Source organism: Zalophus californianus, chromosome 8 (assembly GCF_009762305.2).
Source record: "Zalophus californianus isolate mZalCal1 chromosome 8, mZalCal1.pri.v2, whole genome shotgun sequence".
Lineage (NCBI taxonomy): Eukaryota > Metazoa > Chordata > Mammalia > Carnivora > Otariidae > Zalophus > Zalophus californianus.
The window spans coordinates 25,915,109-25,936,855 of NC_045602.1; positions in this window are offsets into that span (position 1 = coordinate 25,915,109).

The window sequence follows — 21,747 nt, forward strand, 5'->3', positions numbered from 1 at the left end:
TCCAGCTCTTGCTACCTCAGCCTCCTGACCTCTTACGGGCTTTGGGGGCCTGGGAGTCAATCCTGCCTCTGCCTGGAACACATTTAGTGTAGAAAGCGGGGACCCAGCAGGGCAGTTTCATAGGTAAGAATCCCTAGAGACTCCACTGTCCCATGGCTCCTTCCCCCACACTACTCAGTTTGGGCCCCAGAAACCATCAGGTAAGAAGAGCAACACCCTACACGCCTGCGCCGGCAAATTTTGCCCCTGGTGCCTTAGAGTTAAATCATGACCAAAGTCTAGTTGTACAGGTACAGGTGGCCACGGCAGGGCCTGGGCCTCAGCTGGCAGAGCGGCGAGAAGTTGCCTTGTGTCACCCCACTTCCATCTGTCCCCTCTGTTCCAAGAGCCTGTATTTCTGCATTGGGTGGTCAGAATCAGCAGGGCTACCTGGGGAGACAAGGCTTGCTTCTTTTCCCTAGGAGAGGTTAACTGACTCTATATGTATTCAATCCTTTATTCTTTCACTTGTCCATCCATCCATCCATCCATCCAACCATCCATCCATCCATCCAACCATCCATCCAACCATCCATCCATCCAACCATCCATCCATCCATCCATCCATCCAACCATCCATCCATCCAACCATCCATCCAACCATCCATCCATCCAACCATCCATCCTGAGATGGATGGATGGACAAACTGAGATACTCCTTCGGGAAAGGCCCTAAGGTAAAGACAGAGATTCATTCTATGACCTACTCAAAAATACTTAGTAAATGCCATCTGTGTAGCAGGGACAATTCTAGATGGATCAAATCAAGTTCTGGCTCTCAGAGAGCTAGTGGGGGAAGTGAGGCATTTATACAAAGGTTGATCATGCAATGAGGGACCGGGCCAGGATGGGGGGGTGGGGGGCACAGGCGAAGTAGGGACTCTGGAGAGCAGATGGCTTCCAGCTGGGGAGAAGGTGGTCAGCGCAAACCTGGGCTGAACCCGAGAAACCATCTGGGTCACGCCTCCTGTGCCAATCACCTTCTCTCCCTAATTCAAGAAAGATAAGCGGGGCTTCTATACAAAAGTAAACATGCGCATTCCCAGCCCACAGAGTCATGACAGACTGAGAACCACAGATGTATTTGAGGAAAAGCATGAGGAGAATTTTGCCTCTGGGGACTGTGCCTGGTTTTTCACAGGCCATTTTCAAGTAAAAATGGTATCATATCTTTAAAGCTGTACTTGTCAGGGCCTGAAGGAAAATGGTAATGGGGGAATGTTGAGTGGCCCCAGCTGGAGTGACAGGAAACCAGGACGGTGGAAGGGGCATGGTGCAGGGGGAACGGTGTAGGGGGCATGGCTCTCCCTTCCACCTCCCAGCAGAGGTAATCAGTGCTGTTCACCGCACTTTGGTTCTCTGGTCCCTTCAGCACAGGGATGACTACAATTCTGCCCCCTTGACTCTAGGCGAGCTGGGGGACTCGCTTTGGTTAGTGAAACATGAGTGTCAGCAAGTCCTTTCGTCCTTTCCTTGCCAGAAACAAGTGTGTGGTTTGCCACACTCTGTTTTTCCTGCCTCACCAAGAATGCATTTGGGAGCAGGTGTTAAGGTAGAGCCGTGGTCAGCCCAAGGCCCTGGGGCACTCTGAAATCCAGGCCACGTTGGACGGGTGGCAGGAACCAGGTGTCAGCCCTGGTCGTGTTAATGCTAAACCCCTGATGGCTGTGGGCTATTGATCCCGCAGCATAACCTAGACTATTGTGACCAAAATACTATCATGACTAAAGTTCTTCCAATAGTTGAGTCCCCTGAGTGGGTGTAAAGGAAAGAAAGTCTGGGAGACTGAGTTCCTGCCTTCTTAATGACCAAGGTCGCCTGAAGCTGAAGGCATGTGAGATTTGCACAAGGATCTTCATTGTCTGAGCCACATTCTGCAGCGTCTCAGAACATCACTGATGGCCCTTCCATGTGGCTTTTTAGGCTGGGGAACTTGGCATGATGGAGTCAAATACGGATGGGACTTACTTTTCTCCTGTGATGATATAGATACCGGGGACTGACTGAGCATGTGTCTGCCTAGAGCTGAACAGAGTGGGTACAGCTTGGACAAAGAAACCCTGCAATTCCCAGACCCCTTTGCAACGAGGTTCAGGGTGTGATTTTAGGTCCTGCCAACCAGACATACTCATGGGAGAGTTTGCTGAAGCGGACCGTGCCAGAGGCAGACCGAGTAGCTAATACAACAGCTTCCCGGCTTCGCAGCTTCCTTTCTGTGCTCAAGAAGCTGGAAGCCTTGTTTCTGAGGTCAGATGGAGCACTGGCCTGCACCAGGAAACAGCACGGGAAATGGCGATGTGCCACCTTGTGTCTGCCCACTTAAGCATGCTGCCTGAGCACCACTGTGATGTGCAGAGCGGGCCCGGGCTGCACCAGGGGAGGCTCCCTGGAGGGCTGTGTGTGTGTGTGTGTGTGTGTGTGTGTGTGTGTGTGTGTGTGTTGCGAGGATGTGCTGAAGTGGGTCTTACCAGATAAGTGAGGAAGAAAGGGTATGGCAGGGCTCCCCAGAGGGACCGATGGCTGAGGAACTTTCAAAGTAATAATCCCCTTTCTAAGCATCCAGAGGCCATGAGTGCCTGCACTTACAACACTTGAGAGTATAAAATGAGGAAACGTCAAAAATAACAGTTGTATCTCCTCACTCAGAATTTCACGAGGTCCACACCCCTGTCCCAGGGGACGGCAGTGAAGCCCGAGGGTAGGACTGTGGCCTGAGGCCAGGTCAGCCTGGAGCTGATCGGGGGCACGACTGCTTGAATTCTAGCTCAGGACAAGCCGTGTGGCCTCAGGGCCTCCATTTGTTTTCTCCCTAAGCGGGGGTCATCTCCATCTTTTGGAGTTTTGTGAGGATGCTGACAGAGGGGAAAGTTCACCAAGAACATAAACACTACACATGTGAATTCTGTTGGGGTAGCTAGAAGAGGCTCAGCTCTGGGAAGAGCTAAGAATCCCATCTACAGGAAAGAAAGCCCTGGAAAGGCACAGAAGAAAGAGTGTGGAAGATCCAGGAAGAGCAAGCGTGCCTGAATGCCCCAGCCCAGGGGGTATTCTCTGTGGGCACCTGCAGGCCCCGGCCCACTGTGGCCCCTACACAGCCCTGAGTCCCCGCCTGGCCTCCCAGCCACCATGAGCTGGTGCTGACAGCGGGCTTAGAACCCACAAGAAGCACCCACTGGGGTGGGTTTGGGGGGAGGGTGGCAACACGACAGCCTGGTCCAATGCAGACCACCTCAGACTTTCATAGGTAATAGCAGATCCTCCAATGTCATGAACGCCTGACCCAAATGGCAAATGTTTATCTTCATCCACAAAGTCTCAGACTCATACTGTTGTGTAAAGTGAAGGCTCCTTTTCTCCCAGCCGGGGTCTTGTCTGTCACAGCATCTCTCAATCCCTGTGTGAGTAGCAAAAGCCAGCTCAGTGTAGAGAGATGACCCTCGCCGCACCCCAATCCCATCTTGGTGTAGGACTGGGATTTGGTTCACCTCTGAGCGAATCGCAGACATGCTGGCACAGTGATGACCCTGGGGAAATCAGGCCTCCTTTCTCCGAGGCCATTGTCTCTTTCATCCCTGTTCCTCCTGCTCTCCTTCCCACCCCTATCCCCAGAGGCCAGAGGCCAGAGGATCTCCCTTCCCCTGACTCCACTGGCCAGCGATGCACGCACGCACACATGCACACAAGCATACAAGAACACACACACACACACACAAACACACACACCATTCCCGTCAGACGTCTCCCATCCCACGGAGCTGGGTCTCGCTATGCTGATCTGAGGAACCAAGAGTCTGCTTGTGTGACCATGGGATCCAATGCTGTTGCCACAACTCTGGTCACAGGTAAGTCACAGCAAGGAATGAAGCAGAAGCCCTGTGGGAGAGGGTCCTGGTAGCCCGGCAGAGAAGCAGGTGAGCGGTTCACGGTCAGGCAGGTGTCGGGTCAGGCCACCAGGCAGGCATCTGCTCCCATGTGGGCGGCCCGACCCTCTGGATCTTATCTGCTTCCTCAATGCCTGCACAGCTTTCTCGGCAGGACAAAGTAACTCCCCTCATTCCAGAAAATCCTACTCCTCAGGAACGTGGCAGGGAATGAAATGCTAGAATTCGCTGCGGGGAAGTCAGCGGGTGCCCCCTGCCCCGAGCAGAATAGCTGTCCAGGCCCCAGACCAGATGCAGCTTGTCCTCTTGCTACCCTGGCGTGGCCAGTGGCCACAGGAAGTGAGGCTGGAGATAACTGGAGCCCTGAACTCTTCGGCCACATTTCCTGGAACTTCTTGAGATAAAGCGAGAACAAGCAAACTGCCTCTGAGCTGTGGCACTTGACCAGATGGCCCTCGTCAGCCCCAGGGACTGACCGAGGCCCAGGGGGCTGTGTCAGGGAAGCCCCCCTTGGTGCACCACGCATTTCAACCGGGCTACCTGGACAGCATAGCGACAAAACTGCTCAAGGCAGTGTTCTCCAAGACTCAATTCAAATACTGTCCCCAAGCAAATGTGACACCTCTACCTCCCCCATCGACCCCTCCATCCACAGCTCCCTAGGGCCCTGGGATCTCCATCTGCCTACTGCCACCTTAGAGCTCTGGTCACTCGCATTCTTATTTAATTCCACCATCGAGACATTACCCTCCTTAAGGGCATAGAGCGGGCTTAGCATGGTCCTGTAGGCGCCTTGCTGAGCCACCAAAATTGTCCTTGAGTGGTTACTGGCCCACAGCTGCCAGCCCTCAGCCTCAAGCTGACTCTAGAAATTGCCCTTGGCTGCAGAAATCTGCTTCCGCCAGCGCCGCACCCTCTTCCTGAGGCAGCTGCAGCCTTGAGCGGTCCGTGAGGAAACAGAAGGCCGGCTCCCCTCATCCCAAGCTGAAACAGTTCTGATGGGCCGCCCCACGGCGGGGGAGCTGAGCCCCCAGGACCACACGGCAGCCTGACCACTCCCTCCGCCCACTTGCCTCCCTCCCTTCCCCTTCCCCAGTGCTGAGCCCAAGAGCACTAACACCCTTCCCACATGCCAACCTCCAGCTTAGAGCCAGCTTCCTGGGCAGCCCACCTCCAGCAGGGGTCCTGGCAAGTAGGAGCCGCTCAGGAAATCCCGGCTGGCATCCCATCAAGCAGCCAACGCCTCCGTGATAAAGCCAATCAGAGGACGGCCTCATGGGGACTGGACCGTTGACCACGCAAGCAGGAGTTGTGGCCTTACCAGGAAAAAGTGCCACGTGGCACCACACCCTAGGTGGCAGGCCACTGTGAATTACTGGGAGAAGCTGGAGCCGTGGAACACGGGGGAAAAGGCAGAAATGGTCCCAGAGGCACACCTCAGGCAGCTCCAGCCAGAAGGCTGTTTCATAGTGAAGAATAAGAAGGACCACAAAACCCTTATTCTGTGCAGAATGAGGCCATTGTACTAATCACTCTCAATCTGTCATTTCTGCTATTCTTACCAAAAGAAAGTCCCTGGCATTCTGGGACGTGCCACAGCTCGGAGAGAGACAGAGAGTGATAGCTGAGGGAGAGAGCATTCTTTCCTGGGCTGTGGCTCCAGCCTGGGCTTCTCAGGACATAAGCATTGGAGGGGCGCCTGGGTGGCGCAGTCGGTTTAGCGTCTGACTCTTAATTTCTGCGCAGGTCATGATCTCAGAGTCGTGAGATCGAGCCCCGTGTCAGGCCCTGTGCTGGGCCTGTCATCTGCGTGGGATCCTCTCTCCCCCTCCTTTACCCCTCCCCACTCCCCTCTAAAAAAAAAAAAGAAGAAGAAGAAGAAGAAGTAAGCATTAGCGGGAAGGAGGCTTCCTGAGGAATGAAGCTGAGGAAGACGCTGTCCTTTAGCAGCAACCCAGACAACTGCATACAGAGACTGAAATGTTTCTACATTTGGTATAAAAGCCCTGGTGATGAGTTGGGTTTTTGTTTGTTTTTTTTTTTTTAATTCCAGACTCGTAGGCTATGAAAGATCAGTGGATGACAAAGAACTGGTATAACAAAAGATCTGATGGGGATCAGAAGCCCCTCAGCTGCTTTCCACGTCCAGTAGCCACGGATTGGTAGCAGCTGTGAGGACACCGATGGGAGGACCTGAGTCCCAGTGTGGCTGCCCGGATCACTCAGCAATGTCTTCACTGCCCCTGACATGCGGAACTGGGGCACATTCGTCCTAGGCTAACATGCCCCCAGGTCCTCAGTGAAGAGGAGTCGAATTTAATCCCAGAGCCAGACTGTACATTATATCTGGCTTATTATATACATAATTATATTTTATATACGTAATTATATCTGCATAGTTAATTAAGTTGAATAAGCCATACAAGTCTTATTCCATGTCCTCAATCATTTCATCAATCTTTGAAAAGTGTGGAGACAAACAATCCTCTTGAGACATTATCAAACAAATAGAAGCCCGGACACCATGAATCCTGACTGATCCTTACGTTAAAGCCCCATCGGCAGGAGTGGGCAGAATGGGGAAGAAGCACCCCCACGGGTTACGGCTTCACAGGTGTGTTCCTCAGAGTGGACGGCCAAGTTATAGAAGCGCGGGTCTTGGAGCTGAATGGGCCCCTCGGAAACCATCATGTCCCCCCAGCCCCAGACACCCACCAAGTTCTATCTCCTTACAACTGTCCCTGGCCACCCACATGTCAGGACCCATTTCTTCAGGATCCAATATCTTCTCAGAATCACTCTCTAGTTACTATACTTTGCCTTATAAATATGCACACAGAACTGCATCAGGAAAGAAAGTAGGGTCAACACACATTTGTCAAAACCCATAGAGTATATCACACTGAGAGGGGCCCCTACTGTAAACTGTGGGCTTCACATGATAATGATGTGTTCTCTAGGCTCCTCCAGCATAACAATGGACCCCTGCTGTGTGGGCTGCCTGTGTGGGGACAGGGAATATGGGACTCTCTGCACTTTTTCTTTTTCAAGATTTTATTTATTTTTTTATTTGACACAGAGAGAGAGAGAGAACACAAGCAGGGGGAGTGGAAGAGGGAGAAGCAGGCTCCTGCCGAGCAGGGAGCCCGACGTGGGGCTCGATCCCAGGACCCTGAGATCATGACCTGAGCCGAAGGCAGATGCTTAATCGACTGAGCCACCCAGGGGGCCCCTCTCTTCACTTTCTGCTCAGTTTCTCTGTGAACCTAAAACTGCTCTGAAAATAAAGTTTATTAAGTTTAAAAAAGGAAGAAAGAAATCAGGCCTTCCCTGTGCATGTGGAGCTCAGCATCTGTACACAGCGATGATGGGGGTGCTGTGGGCATGAGCTTGGGGCTCAGCCGGCTGGGTTCCCTGGCTCTTTCGTCCCCTTCTCACTTAAGCAAAATAAAATCCATGGCTGGTAAGTATTGTGAGGGATTGAGTTTTGAGTTGGAGGAATTTGGGTCTAGAAAAGAAAGAAGATGTAAATAGATACTCGTTTAATTATGTGCAATGTCCTCATCTTTACAAGGGCAGCTAATCTGGGGCACACAGGGGTCCCCTTGTGCCCAGATCCCCTTCTTGGCACCCCACTTCAGTTCTTAGAGGGCCCGCCTTCCACTGTGGCTGAGCATTGAGATCAACTTGTCCCATCACTTCCCTTCGTCGTTGGTCTCATTTGATCTAGGCATGGAAAAAAAAAGAACCCAAGATGACTTATTGTTGAAAGAAAAGGAGATAAGTTTCAAGAAGGGAAGGAATTTTTTTTTCTTTACAGCTCAGGAAATGCAACTCTCTAGATAAGTTTTTTAAAAAAAAAAAAAAAAACCTCTACATTTCTTCCAATACAAAAATAAAATTTCCTTTGAAAACCAAATGTATCATTCATGTGTCTCAAACCACAGTCGGTTTTTTTTCAATAAAAAGAGCAGATTTGGGGTGGAAGGGGGGTGATTAATTTCAGTCTGTTCCCTTTCTCTGTGAGCATTAAACAAGCATGAAGGGTCAGATAATCCCTTCTCATGCCCTTCCCCTGCTCTTCCCACTGCCCCCAGGGGTTTCTTCCAAAGTTATTTCAGTTATTGTAGTTTCTGGCCTTAATCCAACATTTTTGGCAAAGTATGTATTGGGAGCACTGCAGCGTCTACAGGGCTTCAGCATCCGTGTGTGTGTGTGTGCGTGTGTGTGTGTGTGTGTGTGTGTGTGTATTTGTGGGTGTGTGAGAGTCTGTGTGTCTGTGTGTCTGCCTTGTGTGTGTATTTGTGTTGTGTGTGTATTTGTGTGTATTTGTGTGTATTTGTGTGTGTGTGTGTGTGTGTGTGTGTGTGTGTGTTGTTAATTCCTCTCATCCTGCTTCTCTAGTGGTACAACAATTTTGGAGAGTCCTTGGGAACAACTTTGCAAAATGCCATACCAGAACCTTCCTGCCCTGTTTCTATTAAGTAATTCCAGCTTTGGAAAGACAACACTGAAAAGTGCCTCCAGCTGAGCAATCTGCAGATCCAGGACAATGTTTACATGTGATGAAACAGTCACCTCTCAAGGCCACCAAGCCCATCAGCAGTGCCTCTGTAGCATATCATCTGGACAGATAATTGAACCCGTCTTTGAACCACATCTGTAAACCACAGATAATTAAACCCACAGTCACAGGGTTGGCATGAGAATAAAACCGGACCCTGTCGGCAATGGACAATTGCCCTCTCCCTCTCCCCTCAATGTGGCGCTAGACCCTGTCCTCCTCACACTAGCTGCCAACGTGCCTCCACAGAAAGTGGCCAGGGGATGAGCCCACTCTGGCTGTCTCCACTTTTCCCACTTCCCAGCCCTGGTCACAAGTCCACGGTAACTCTCCTTTCCCTGAACTTGAGAGCACCCACAAAGTCAGCATCTCATCACAAAAGACTGAGCGGCTTCTTAAGGGTTTCAAGTGTCTTTGTTTTGCCTGCCAAGTGGACCACAAGGTACCGGAAGATAGGCTTGGGTTTCCTATTCCTGTTATTCTTCCCAAACCACCTGGACTAAGCGGGGCAATCCACTGGTGTTCGGTGCCGGACAAACTGGCCCAGGCCCAGTGAATGCAGTCCCCAGAGGGCTGCAGTCAGAGAAGAATCCAGCCCGCATGGCTGTGCGGGTCACACGACAGCCCTGGGAGCCTGAGGTTTGGGCCACTGGAGGAGAGATCTCCAGCTCTCCCACACTCAAAGCTCATGCCTCTTCTGTCCTCTGCAATTGAGGCAGGCAAATGGTGACAAGGACAAATCTTGGAAGGCAGGCATGTGCCTAATGTTGGCAGCTTCCTTTCTTCATGGAGACTCCCCTACGCCCACCAGACACCCCGAAACCTATGGAACCTCAACATCTATAACCATCACTCACTTTCAGACCAGTTGTGAAATTCACCTCCTTGAGCACTAAAGCCTTCTATTTTACTCTCTAGAAGCTCTTCGTGTTATGTGGGGGGCGGTGGGGGGAGGCACTATTACTCTGCACCTTAATAGTGTGTAAATGCTGATTCTAGGAAGTCAGAAGCCCAAGCTGGAAGCCCAAATCCACCATGAGCAACTAGTTGCCGTGAGCAACTAAGTATCAGTGTTCTTCACCTGTAAAATAAAGGTAACAATGCTTCTATCACCAGAACTTCTGTAAGAATTCAAGTTATTAATGATCACTAACATTTGTTAATCCATACTGTATACGGGCTGGGCTGCTTACATGCATTTCATCTGGACCCCAGAACAACCCTGTAATGTGATCTCTGTTATGACAGGAGAGATACTTAAAGAGTAAGTCTCAGATGAGACATCAGAGTTACTTGCCCAAGGTCGACATCCATGACGTGGCAGGGCCAGGAGGAGCAGCAAGAAGTCTTTTCAAGAGCTGTTAATCTTGGGCACCTGGGAGGCTCAGTCATTAAGTGTCTGCCTTCGGCTCAGGTCATGATCCCAGGGTCCTGGGATCGAGCCCCACATCGGGCTCCCGGCTCAGCGGGAAGCCTGCTTCTCCCTCTCACGCTCCCCCTGCTTGTGTTCCTGCTCTCGCTGTGTCTGTCAAATAAATAAATAAAATTTTTTAAAAAAAGAGCTATTAATCTTATATATACCTTCTCTTCTCATCTGTAATTGGAGACTTCTCAAGGATAAAAAATATACCTTCCACCTCTTTTATATCCAACTGTATAGTTTTTTTAAAACACACAAAAAATTCCTAGTAGAGGAATGAAGGAGTTTTTGGGGGGGTTGTTTTTTAAAGAAGCAAAGGGCACAAACTCTTCATGGAAATAAGAATTAGAATATAGAAAATCGGAGATTATTTACATACAGCTCCACTAGAGACAAGAAGAATAGGCAAATTATTCCTCAAAGTCCTTCCTAGACTTGTAACACTGGTACTAAAAATAGCTTAACCATTGAAGCTGTTGACCTTGTTCTCGTCTGTGATTTCTTGTGATCTACCTGCTCATTAGTTTCTGACCAACGTCGCTCACTAGAGGGCCACGCTCTGCCCCTGAATTCCAGTGGAAAAGTGAATGAGCCCATGATGAGTGAAAAGGCCTTCATCAGCTAGGAGAATTGAACAGAGCTCCCAGGATTTGACTAGCTGGTTCTCTCCTGTCCCTATCAGGGTCCTGACTGCACTGTGAGAGCCTTGTGATTAGGGACTTGATTACTGGCCTGGGGGGTTGGGGGGAGGTGCAAAGGCAGGTGAAGAGAGAGACTTCTTACACCACTGTAAGGAGGAGAATTCTTCTCCCAAGTCAAGGACAGGGTATTTCCAAACACTCTCAGAATTCTTGCCAAAGATATATCCAGATCTCCTTCTATGCCTTTGGGTGGGAATATTCCAGTCCCAGATTGGATGATAAAGCCTCCTCCTTACTTCATGTAGCAGCTGAAATTCAAAAGTTGTGCACTTAAACCAAGGGTAGCCAACTGTCATGAAAACCTGCAAAATAAAAACCTCTCTAAATGGAGCCCATAGTTTCTGGTTCTTCCCATCCTTACTCAGTCTGTCTAATGGACTGCCTTTCCTGCCTGACTCTTGTAGGCATCTGTGCAAATCAGTAAGGACACAGTCCAAGACCTGAGCCTTGAGGGCTGTTGCAAATGGGCAGAGAGATAGAGCAGAGGTAGCACTCATGCCCTAGACCTGAGACAGAGAGGCAGCTAGCTGCTTCACAGCTAGAGGGAGAACATGGGATCCCAGAACCCAGTGGTTATCAAGAATGAGGGCTGGTAAAGTTTGATAGGGAAGGTTCAGGAGTTGTCTGGAAGGTGAGGAGACATAGCAAGATGGACCCCAAGTAGAAGAAGTCTAGCAATCCATAGATGAAAGAGAGTGGACTAGGAGCTTAAGGGGAAGCAGAATTGTTTAATGAAGAGGAGTCATGGGCCTGTCCACAGGTTAGGAAGGAGTCAGTGGAGGGAAAGATCTTTAGGGTGACCTACCATCCCGGTTTGTCCAGAACTGAGGGGTTTCCTGGGATTTGGGACTTTCAGTGCTAAAACCGGTAAGATCCCGGGCAAACCCGAACAGGTCGGCCCTCCTACAACATGCAAATAGACAATGTGGGGATAGAGAGAGATCCTGAAAGAGGTAGAAAGGCTAACTGGAAAAGGAGAATGAATTCTCTCTATATACCAATTTTTATGCTACCGAGAAGTATCTTGGTACGCAAAGAATACCTGGGTTTGCAGATTATAGAAACATATTCTCAGCGCTCAGTGAGTTTGGTGCAGAGTTAAAGTCTCGGTCTCCATGCTAGTCCTCATTTCATGCTCTTGCTTAGCTCCCTCTGCTATCTAGAGCATTCTGGTCACTGACCTTCCAGCTCTCTGCTCTCCATCTCCAAGTCAAGCTTTCACTGTTAAGTCCTCAGCTCCTGACAGATCCAGCTCCCGAGAGCTGAGGCCCCAGGCCAGGCCTCTCCCAAATGCTGCATGGGTGAGAAGCACTCAGGCCTGCAGCAGGTGTGTGGGCTTGCTAGAATGTCCCCTTTCTTCCCCCTCCCACCTGGCCCACATCCTCAAATCCCCCTCTGACACTGTCTCATGCCCCAGCCTCCCCAATCCTGGGCCCACTTGTTTCAATAGTGGCTTCACAGGAGCAGGGTTTAGGCACACAATTCCTTTCTAGGGCATATTCTCTTAGGATTTAGGAACTTCTCCAAAGCTGAAAAAGCTCTCCCCTTTATATCTGGCAGGAGTTAGAAGCAAACAGGAGTCTTGAAAAGATGGACCAGAAGATCAGGGGATAGCTGTGGCTCTGGGTATTAGCCACATCAGACTTTGGTTAAGTAGTTCAAGATCTCTAAGCCTCCATTCCCACATCTGTAAAATGGGTATATAATGCCCACCTCCCAGGGTCAGCCTAATTGAATTAGAGGGATAAAATTCTTATACACACTATAAAGAACTGTAAATTCTTAGACGTGCCATAAATAAGCTAACAGTACAGAAGGTAATACTCAAGTTAAACAGACATACTGGAAAACCAGCAATAAACATTTACTGAATGGATGAATAAATGAATGGATCAATATGGAATTGCTGAGGTCAGTCAGACCTGCGGAGAACCTAAATACCAGTCAGTGCCAGCGTAGGTATAAAAACAACGGTGAGTAGTCCCAAATTCATGAAGGTGGAAATTTAAATTAACTCAGAGGTGTGAAAACTGACAAGGTGGCAGGATGACCGGTGCCAAGCCCTGGCCACAGAGGAGGCCTCGTGGGACTGGGCCCCGCCCTGGCCGTGAGAAGCCTCCCGGGCATGAGGCCAAGCACAGGGTAAGCTGTGTGCTAAAGCATCCTAGAATCCCACAACAGAGGCTGTTAGAGCCAGAAGTGGTGCAGACTTGAATGTAGATGGGTAAAGCAGACAGGAATAAGACCATAGGTGTACCGGCTAGTGGAGAGCTGGAGAATGTGTGTCCTTTAAAAGGGAGACATTTAAAAAATCAGTTAAAAACAAAACCTTTGCCAGCCAAACAAACATGGATGAAGAAATCGGCTGAGAGAGTGGAACCTGCCAGTTCATGACAGCCCAGCTACTGGCAAGTAGATCTTCTGACCTTAAGCAATGCATTGTCTAGACAATGGGGGGGGGGGGGGCGGGGATGGGAGAGCTGAGGGTCTTTGAGAGACACCAGCTGGATTCATTTGCTGGGGCTGCCATAATGGACTGCTCACAGACTGGGTGGCCTAAACAACAGAAATTTCTATCCTCAGAGTCCTAGAGGCTACAAGCCCAAGATCAAGGGGGCACAGTTTCTTCTGAGATCTTTCTCCTTGGCTTATCTTCTCCATACATCTCTATATGATCTTTCCTCTGTGTGTCTCTGCGTCCTGATTGCTTCTTTTTATAAGGACACCAGTCACACTGAATTAGGACTCACACTAATGATCTCATCTAAGCTTAATTACCTCCTTGAAACCATATCTCCCAATACAGTCATATTCTGAGGTTACTTCAACATATGAATTTTGGAAGGGACTCAGGTCAGGCCATAACACTAGCTAGCCCTTGGTAAACACCAACAAGCCTTCAAAATTTTAATGAGATGTGTTTTCTTTGGTGCCATAGACATAATCAAAAGATTTTATGGGAACAGAATGAGGGAGCCTAGACATAGGATGTCACAGCAAAACTAAGATAATCAGTCTCCCCATTCCCCTCACACCTTAATTCTTCCATTCAAGAACCATTTTGGGGACTGGAAGCTACTATATTCCAGGCACGGTGCCAGGTGCTGTGGACACAGTGTTCAGCACAGCCGACCTGGCCTGGGCCTTCAGGTAATTCAGAGTCTACTGAAAACATTATTCTTCTCATTCCAAGCTTTCCTACTTAAGTGACTTAGACCAGATTACTTCATCTCAGTGAACCTCAGTTTTCACATCTGTGAGATGGGGAAAATAATCCCCATAGTTAGAGAAGATAACCTGACAAAGGGTGTGTCACAAAATGTGGAACTCATATGTCCCCAATAAATGTAAACCTTCCCCCCTAAGTCATATTATCTCAGATTCCTCATAAAATAATACACACTAAGGAATTAAACTTTTCAAATTTGAAATGGAACATCTTTATTTTGCCTAAATTTGGCACTTCCCATTCCGGGGGCAAGATGAAAACAGGACCATAACTTATTAGTGGAGACAATGAACATGTTATCAACAGAAATGCACATTCCGAGATAATACAGGCCCTGCTTCCCAGGGTCCAGCTTACCCCTCCCTTGTCTACTGCGGTGGGCTGAGGAAGGACTGGCGCCATCTTGAACCATAAATCATTTCCAAACAGTTCCTGGAGGGCACAAACCCCCAGCACAGCACCTTCCACGCAGCTAAAGAATTTCCTGCCAAAACGGATAAGAATTTCCTGTTTTGCTTTTCATTATTACTTTAAATAATCATACTCAGAGTCTTGGATGATCATGAACAGCAGGGGTTTAGAGGGTGTGTCAATATCTTTTCTAGATTAACTCAGGACAATTGCTTTAAAAGCAGCAAGTTGAGATCTGGACAAAAGGCACAGAATGATGAGTCAGGAATGAGCCGGACCTCTGACACATGGACCTCCCCTGGACTTGGCCCTGGACTTTGCCCATGCCTTTGACCAGGACTCCAGACCAGGCAGGAGTACCGTCCATGCCCTTGGCCTGATTCTCACTTTAGAGTTCAGGAGGGACCCCTGAAAGCCCTCAGGTTACCCCTGTCCCCTCTCAGGAAAGCCCCGGGTGCCCTTTGGGGCATCTGCACATGATCAGACGACACAGGCTGGAGGGCTAGAGGATCCTCTCTGGGGGTCCTGGGAATACTGGCTTGAAATTTCACCCCCAGGAGGTTGGCTCCAGCCCACTGACACACCTGACAACCGTCGAGGGCTCTCCGCATGCTCCCTTGCCTTCTGCCTTCCCTGGAGAAGAGAAGAGAGACCTCCTGGTTTATCTCTAGAACTCAGCACAGCTCCCCACCTCCCTCACTCCAGACCAGCTCCCCATCCTGACTTCCTTCTTTCTGCAGATGCCACCTTCCTTCCAGTCGTATGAATTCAAAACCTCCTGCATATTTTTATTCCTCCCTTTACACCATCAACTGTCACCCCCTTATCACCTCCAGCCCCAAGAATATCAGTGGCCTCCTACCTGGTCTCCCCAACCCTGATGCCATCCTTACCCCCACTGCCTGGGGCTGCTACTGCCATCCCCACACTGCTTCATAAGTTCACAGACCTGCTCAGAACTTTCAGAGCCTTAGCAGATAAGGCACACACCCCTCCTCCTGGCACTCCAAGCCCTGAGTGATCTGGTCTCGAATTTCTCTCTGGTTATTCCCGCCTGGTGTACCCACCCTTCAGCCAAACCAGGCAGATCCCCATTAAGTTAGCATTCTTTGTGCCCTTTGCCACACACTCTAGATTTGAAGCTCTCCACACTCTGCCTCCCAGAGTACAGCCTCTTCCAGGAAGCCTTCCCATCAAGTCCACAGGGGGAGGTGCTCCCATTCCACCTGTCCCACACAGCTCTACTGTTTTGTCACAAAGTAAGGACCCTTAAGCGTGGCAGGACTGCTTTTCAATATTTCCAGTCTCCTCTCCTGGCATATGGTGGATGACCCTGAGACTGGCTCTGGAGGTCAAAATATAAGTGAAAGTGATATGTGCCAATTTTGGCGAGAAGCTTTAAAAGCCAGTGTGTACTTGCCACATTTTTTTCCCCATGAAACATGTGTCAAGGTGGAGCCTCCATCAGTCTGTGTCCCTGCTGACCTGCCACGATCATATAATGTGAGCGAGAAATAAACCTTCTTCCTAAGCCACTGACATTTGGAGGTTGTTCGTTATCAATCTAGTTTGTCCTGATCGTTATAACATGAGACCTAACAGGCCATCTGGTTCCATCCTCTGCTTCACAGGTAAGGAAATGAAGGGTTGAAGGAAGTAAAATGACCTGCCCAAGGTCACATCATTAGTAGTGGCTCAGATCTAGCACCAAGTCCCCCTCACATCCGGTCCAATACTTCTCTCAGGACACCATCCTGTAGGCTCCTTGAGACAAGAACCTAAAACAGCGGTCTGGGATCCCAGCCCCTGCCTCCACCCCACCCCCCGACTTAGCTACGCGATCCTAGGTAAGTCACTCCTGGCCAAAGGCCTCCGTTTCTCCTCTTCTAGAATGATAGTATGGGACAAAAATCCCGCTAAGGCTGTCTTGCTCCGTGCCTGTCTGTATGCATGACCTGCCCCCACAGGGTTCGTTATGATGCCTCCTACAGAGGAGGCACTTATGATGTGCTGATGATCCCTAGTGGTCTCCGGCATATCCTAGCTTTCCCGAGGGAACGACCAACACTGCATTCTTCAGGTGGGGCAAAGGCCGGTCAGGTGCGCTGACCCACTCTCGCATCTCCCTTCGCATCTCCTGGGTCCTCATACGGTTGCCCACAGGGAGGAGGGTATGCTTGAGTCTCATCTACCAGACCCTGCCTTTAGCTGCCCCCTCATTGAATTAACACTCACAGACCCTAGCTGATGCCACAGAAGTACAGGCTCTTGGCAACAGGTGCAGTCTACAATGAGAGGCGTGGGCTTGCTTTGTCCTGGGTGCGCTGCTTTCGTTTTCTCCTCACACTCCTATTCTTGAGTATCCTAAGAGCTTTCAGCCTTTTCACCTGGTCATTGGGTTTCTGTCTAGGACTAGCTCTCAATTCCTTTTTCTTTGTCTTTTGATCTTTCTTTAGGCTGCCTCTGTGAAAAGAACCAATTATTTTTATTTTTTTAAGACTGTATTTATTTACTTGACAGAGAGAGAGGATGAGTTGTGGGGGCAGGGTCAGAGGCCAGTGGGGGAGGAGGAGGCTCCCCACTGAGCAGGGAGCCCGATGTGGGGCTCCATCCCAGGACCTCGGGATCATGACCTGAGCCGAAGGCAGACACATAACTGACTGAGCCAGGTGCCCCAAAAACCAATTCTTTAGAAGTTAAGACAGCTATCAAGGTTCTAAAATGTGGCAGACTATCTCTTACTCCTGGACATCGTAGCAAAAATTGAGGCTGCCCCTTAGCCATTAGCCACCTGCCTGGCTGAGGGGGTGGTTAACCCGGAGCAGGAAGGATCTCAGAGTACACGTGACCTCTTCTTCTTACTGGGGGGCAGAGAGCACAGGCCATGAGCTGGTGCAGGGCCTGTCGGGGCAAACATTTTGCCACAGACACCGGTTCGCAAGGACACCACCACGGGCCAGCACCATGGAGGACATCAGAGCAATGACAGAGGAGCAGCAAAGGAAGGGGTCCCTGCAGCCTCAACAGCCTCTGTTAAGCTCCCCAGTCACCTAGCCCTGGACAAGTTACCTGAGCAGACCGCAACTGGAAAGGAACCTGGAAGGTCTAGTTCAACCTGTCTGTGAGAAACATAGTCCCGATCACATGTATATTTCTAATGTTCTAATAGCCATATTAGTACAAAGAAACAGGCAGTGAAATTAATTTTAACAATCTATTTTATTTAACCCATTATACCTGAACTATTATCATTTCCACATGTAATCAATATAATTATGATTCATAAAAAGCTGACATTCTTTCCGGGGGTTATCTTCGAAATCCAGGGTGTATTTCGTGTTTGCAGCACGTCGCAGTTTAGACGAGTCACGTTTAGGGTGCTCCTGTGTGACTCGTGGCCTCTGGATTGAGAACACGGGTCCTAGTCAAGCCTCTTATTACCACAGATGAGGAGACTCAGGCCCCAAGAAGAGAAGTGAATTCCATCAAGATCCCAGCTTCAGGGGCAGAGCTAAAGCCTAGGTGTTCCGCAGCGTTCTTTCTGCCGCTAAAAAATAAACCAAACCAGAACAAACGAAAAATGCCACTCAGCAAGCAAATGAGATGTTGGTTTCTACAAATCCCAGACCAAAGGCTAAGGGTACATTAGCAGGGTTACAAGAAGGAGTCCCATGACTTTCAAGTTGGAGCAAGCCGCCGTTGACGGAGTTTCTCACCGCCCCCGACATGAGGTAGTTCCTTGGGCTACAGCAAAAGCCCAGCAAAGGCATCCACCCTGCAAAACAGACCGACGCTCCTTCCAGAAGAAAGGAGTCCTGCAAGGGCTGCAAGCCAGCCAGCAGGCAGTGCCCACACAAGTGGCCACTGGGTCCACGGACTTTGCTTTGGACCTGCAGCAAGGTGTTGAACAAAGTATTGGGGGTAAAGAGAAAAGGGCATCTTCTGGAATCACGTCGAGCCAGGTTCCAATCCCCAAGAACCTCTGTGAGTGTCTGCTCTTTCCTCTGTAAAGTGGGGAAGATGCTGACGCTACTTTCTCTGGATGGCTGCTGGACAGATTGAAAGGCCCAGCCCTGCCAGCACCCACCAGTACGTCCCTGGCATACAGTCAGGCCTCAAGAAATGTTGGCTTTCCTTCCCTGATCTTCTCGAGGCTGGTTTCTCACAGCCCATCAATGCCATTCTCCTAACTGCTGGGGGGAAACGGGTCCTCTGACTGAAGGGCCACTCTTGGCCAGGACCTCTGAGGCGGCTTTGGAGTGTAGCCAGCTGGAGCCTGAGTGTCTCTGTGGGAGCTCCTGGAGCCTGACCGTGACCTGCACGGTCATGGGTGACCTCACGGCCACAACACCGCTGCCTGGGATCGGAGAAAAAACCTGGTCAGGAGGTCACAGCTCCTTGTCTCACCAGGCTGTCAGGGCCAGTCTCGGAGGGTGCAAATCCGGGACTGAGTGCCAGGAGCAACAGTTTTGGAGGGGAGCGCCTTGGTTGTGGGGGGAGGGGGTATATCTAGTGCCCCACGTGGGTAGGAGAGTGTCCCTCTCTCCCTGTGGTATTTTTAATTCTAACATCAATAAGAATAGAATTTCCTGTTGATCTGATGAGAAATTCCTGTTTTCCCAGGAAGCAGGGCACCCTACCCTGGGGGGCATGGACCGCGGAGCTTACCAACCGCTTCCGACATGGATGATTAAAGGGCCTCAGTTCACATTTATTTATTTTTAAAGTGTAAAGACAACTCATACCAAGAAGAATCGCAGGGTGTGATTAATAGTTTCCTACATACATTGAGGACCTTGGCTGGCTTTGGAAGACCTCTTTCTGCTGATTCCCTGGAGCCAGGGTATTTTTAGTTGGTCCAGACCTCTCAGGCGGAGCTGTCAGACCTCATACAAGGAACATGGCACAGAAGGGCGGCACCTCCCTGGAGCTATGCAGGTGCCAGGCCCCAACCTTCTCCCCAAATCCCTGGTCACCCAGACTTCTGCTCTGCTTCTAGGACAGACCTGGAGCCTGTGACGCCAGAGCCCCTGCTGTGCTTGCTTCTGTACAGACCGTGCAAAGAGTTGGTCTCTGGTGGACATTTGAGGTTTGGGGGCCTCCCAGCACCCACTTCCTCCTCCTTAACAGCTCCCTTGTTGGCATTGGAGAACCACCTCCTCCTGCCCCCCAGGGTGTAGGCCTGATGGAGCTGCCCTCCTCTAATCTGGTGGCCCATCATCCGGCCCCTCTCCTGGGACCAGGAACCTTGAGTGGAGCCAGGCAAAGAAGAAAATTGAGCGTTGTTTCTTTGCCCCAGCAGTCAGCCCCGATCCCTGGCCCCCCAGCCCTTTTGAGGCCAAATATTCATTTCTCGAATTTCTGTGAGCTCCCCAGGAGCCTTCTGAAGATTTTCACTTTCTAATACTTGCCAGTAATGCCCTGTGACTAACACACAAGTGTACGGAGGGTGGCTCAGGAGTGTCAGCTTGTGCGTCTTCTAACAGGGAAATAACAGTTATGGCACAAATGTGTGATCCGTCGCTGCTTGAGACACTCCCAGGGAATACAGGTCCTGCAGCCTTTCACGGCACTGTGGGACGGTCTGCAGGGGCCACAGCACATCCTGAGAAAGGAGGTGGTTGAGCTTCAGAGACCTACCCAGCTACTTACTACCCAGCCTGGGAATAGCAGGGCCATCACTTAAACACCTCCCTGCCTTCTGACCCCAGCCTGGAGTGCTCTCCACCGGACCACACAGTCTCTCCCAGGCCTCTTGAGCTGACTTGGAGCTGTGTCCCCAGGATGGGGGACTTCCACCGTTTAGCTTCCTCTGCCTACCAACGCCTGTGTCCTGGCTCATCAGTGACTGAAACTGCGCGCCTAACCTCTGAAATACATGTCACAGGCTGACTTGTCCCCGCATCCAAGCAAAGTACACATAAAGACACAGCATCAAAGTCATCTTCAAAATGTCATCAGGATGGTACGCTATGTTCCTACTGACTATTTGGCAAATTGCAGAACAGCGCAAATGTCCTTTAATGATGAATGTATAAACAAATTTGGTCTATGCACACAATGGAATATTATTCAGCCATTAAAAGGAATGAGGGACTGATGTCTGTTCCAGTGTAGAGGAAACTCGAAAACACGCTGATTGAAAGATGCCAGATATCAAAGATCACATATTGTAGGATTCCATTTCTCTGCAATATCCCAGAGAGATAAATCCATAAAGACAGAAGACAGCTGGTTAGCAGGGACTGGAGGGAGGAGGAAATGGGGAGAAATTGCTTAATGGATACAGGGTCTTACTTGGGAGTAATGGAAAAGTTTGGAACTTGATAAAAGTGGTGGTTCTACAACATTATGAATATTTAAAGGGCCCCTGAATTGTTCACTCTAAGATGGAACTCCAAGACATTCGTTTTATGTGAATTTCACGACAATAAATCATGTAAAAAAACTTAAGTCGATAAAATAATAAAACTCATTTGAACAAAACAAAAAAATATCATCAAGACCCATCCCTTCCTTTTTATTCCTATTCATCTCCCTTTCCCTTCTTTCCCTTCCTTGTTGAAACATTCACACTCACCTGTCATCACACGGCTCCCTTCACCCCGTTTTTAATCACCATGTTGGCTCTCTCAACAACGCCCAATGGCACCCAGGGACTACAGATGAAGGCTCAGTCTGGTGTTCAAAATCCTCCGATCTCTGCATCTAAACCTTCCAGCATTCCCGTCTGCTTTAGCCAGGCTGTTCTCCCCACTGTCACTGGTCCCTGAGGCCCATGTGCTCTTCCTAACCAGCCCCCGCAGGAGAAAAATCCTCATGGACTTTCATCCTACATAAAGATGGAGTGATGACAGCACCACCAAATTACTGCTGCTGTACCACTAAGCGCCTCCGGTCGTCTACAGCCTTCTCTGCCCCAGCTCTCCTAGGTGTTGATAATGGGGTGCAGACGCATCCCCTCAGAACTGAGACAGTCTTCCCGAGCTCCCTGCTTGTGTGGCAGGCTCTGGTGTTAACTCCGCTCTGGCAACTATTTCTTCCCCTTTTCCTTCTGCATTAGATCTGGTGCAGCCTTCTCTCCCCCTGCATTTTGACCATGAACCTCTCCTCCTCTTTGTTTTACATTTCCCCCTTGACTTCTCCCCTAGTTGATATGTACGATATATATGGTATTTTTATGACCTACTGAAACTGGACAAGGACATTGGAGCCAAGATCTCAGGATAATCATCATCTATCGAGAACTTTCTCATGGGGTGGTGCTGTGTGTTCACAGGCCAAGAGGTCCTAAGAAGAAGATAAAATGAGATCTCCTGAGAACAAACATCTCTGCCTGGAGGGCAAAGTTCCACGGGCCAGCTGGCCTTCCCCGTCCACTGCCAGACTGAGGATGTGGCTTAACTACAGTGATGGGAGGGGCTGATTGGGAGAGAGTTGTCAAATGCCGCCAAGGGGGTAGGGGAATATTTGTTTGAGGTTTTGATTGAATGGCTGGTGGG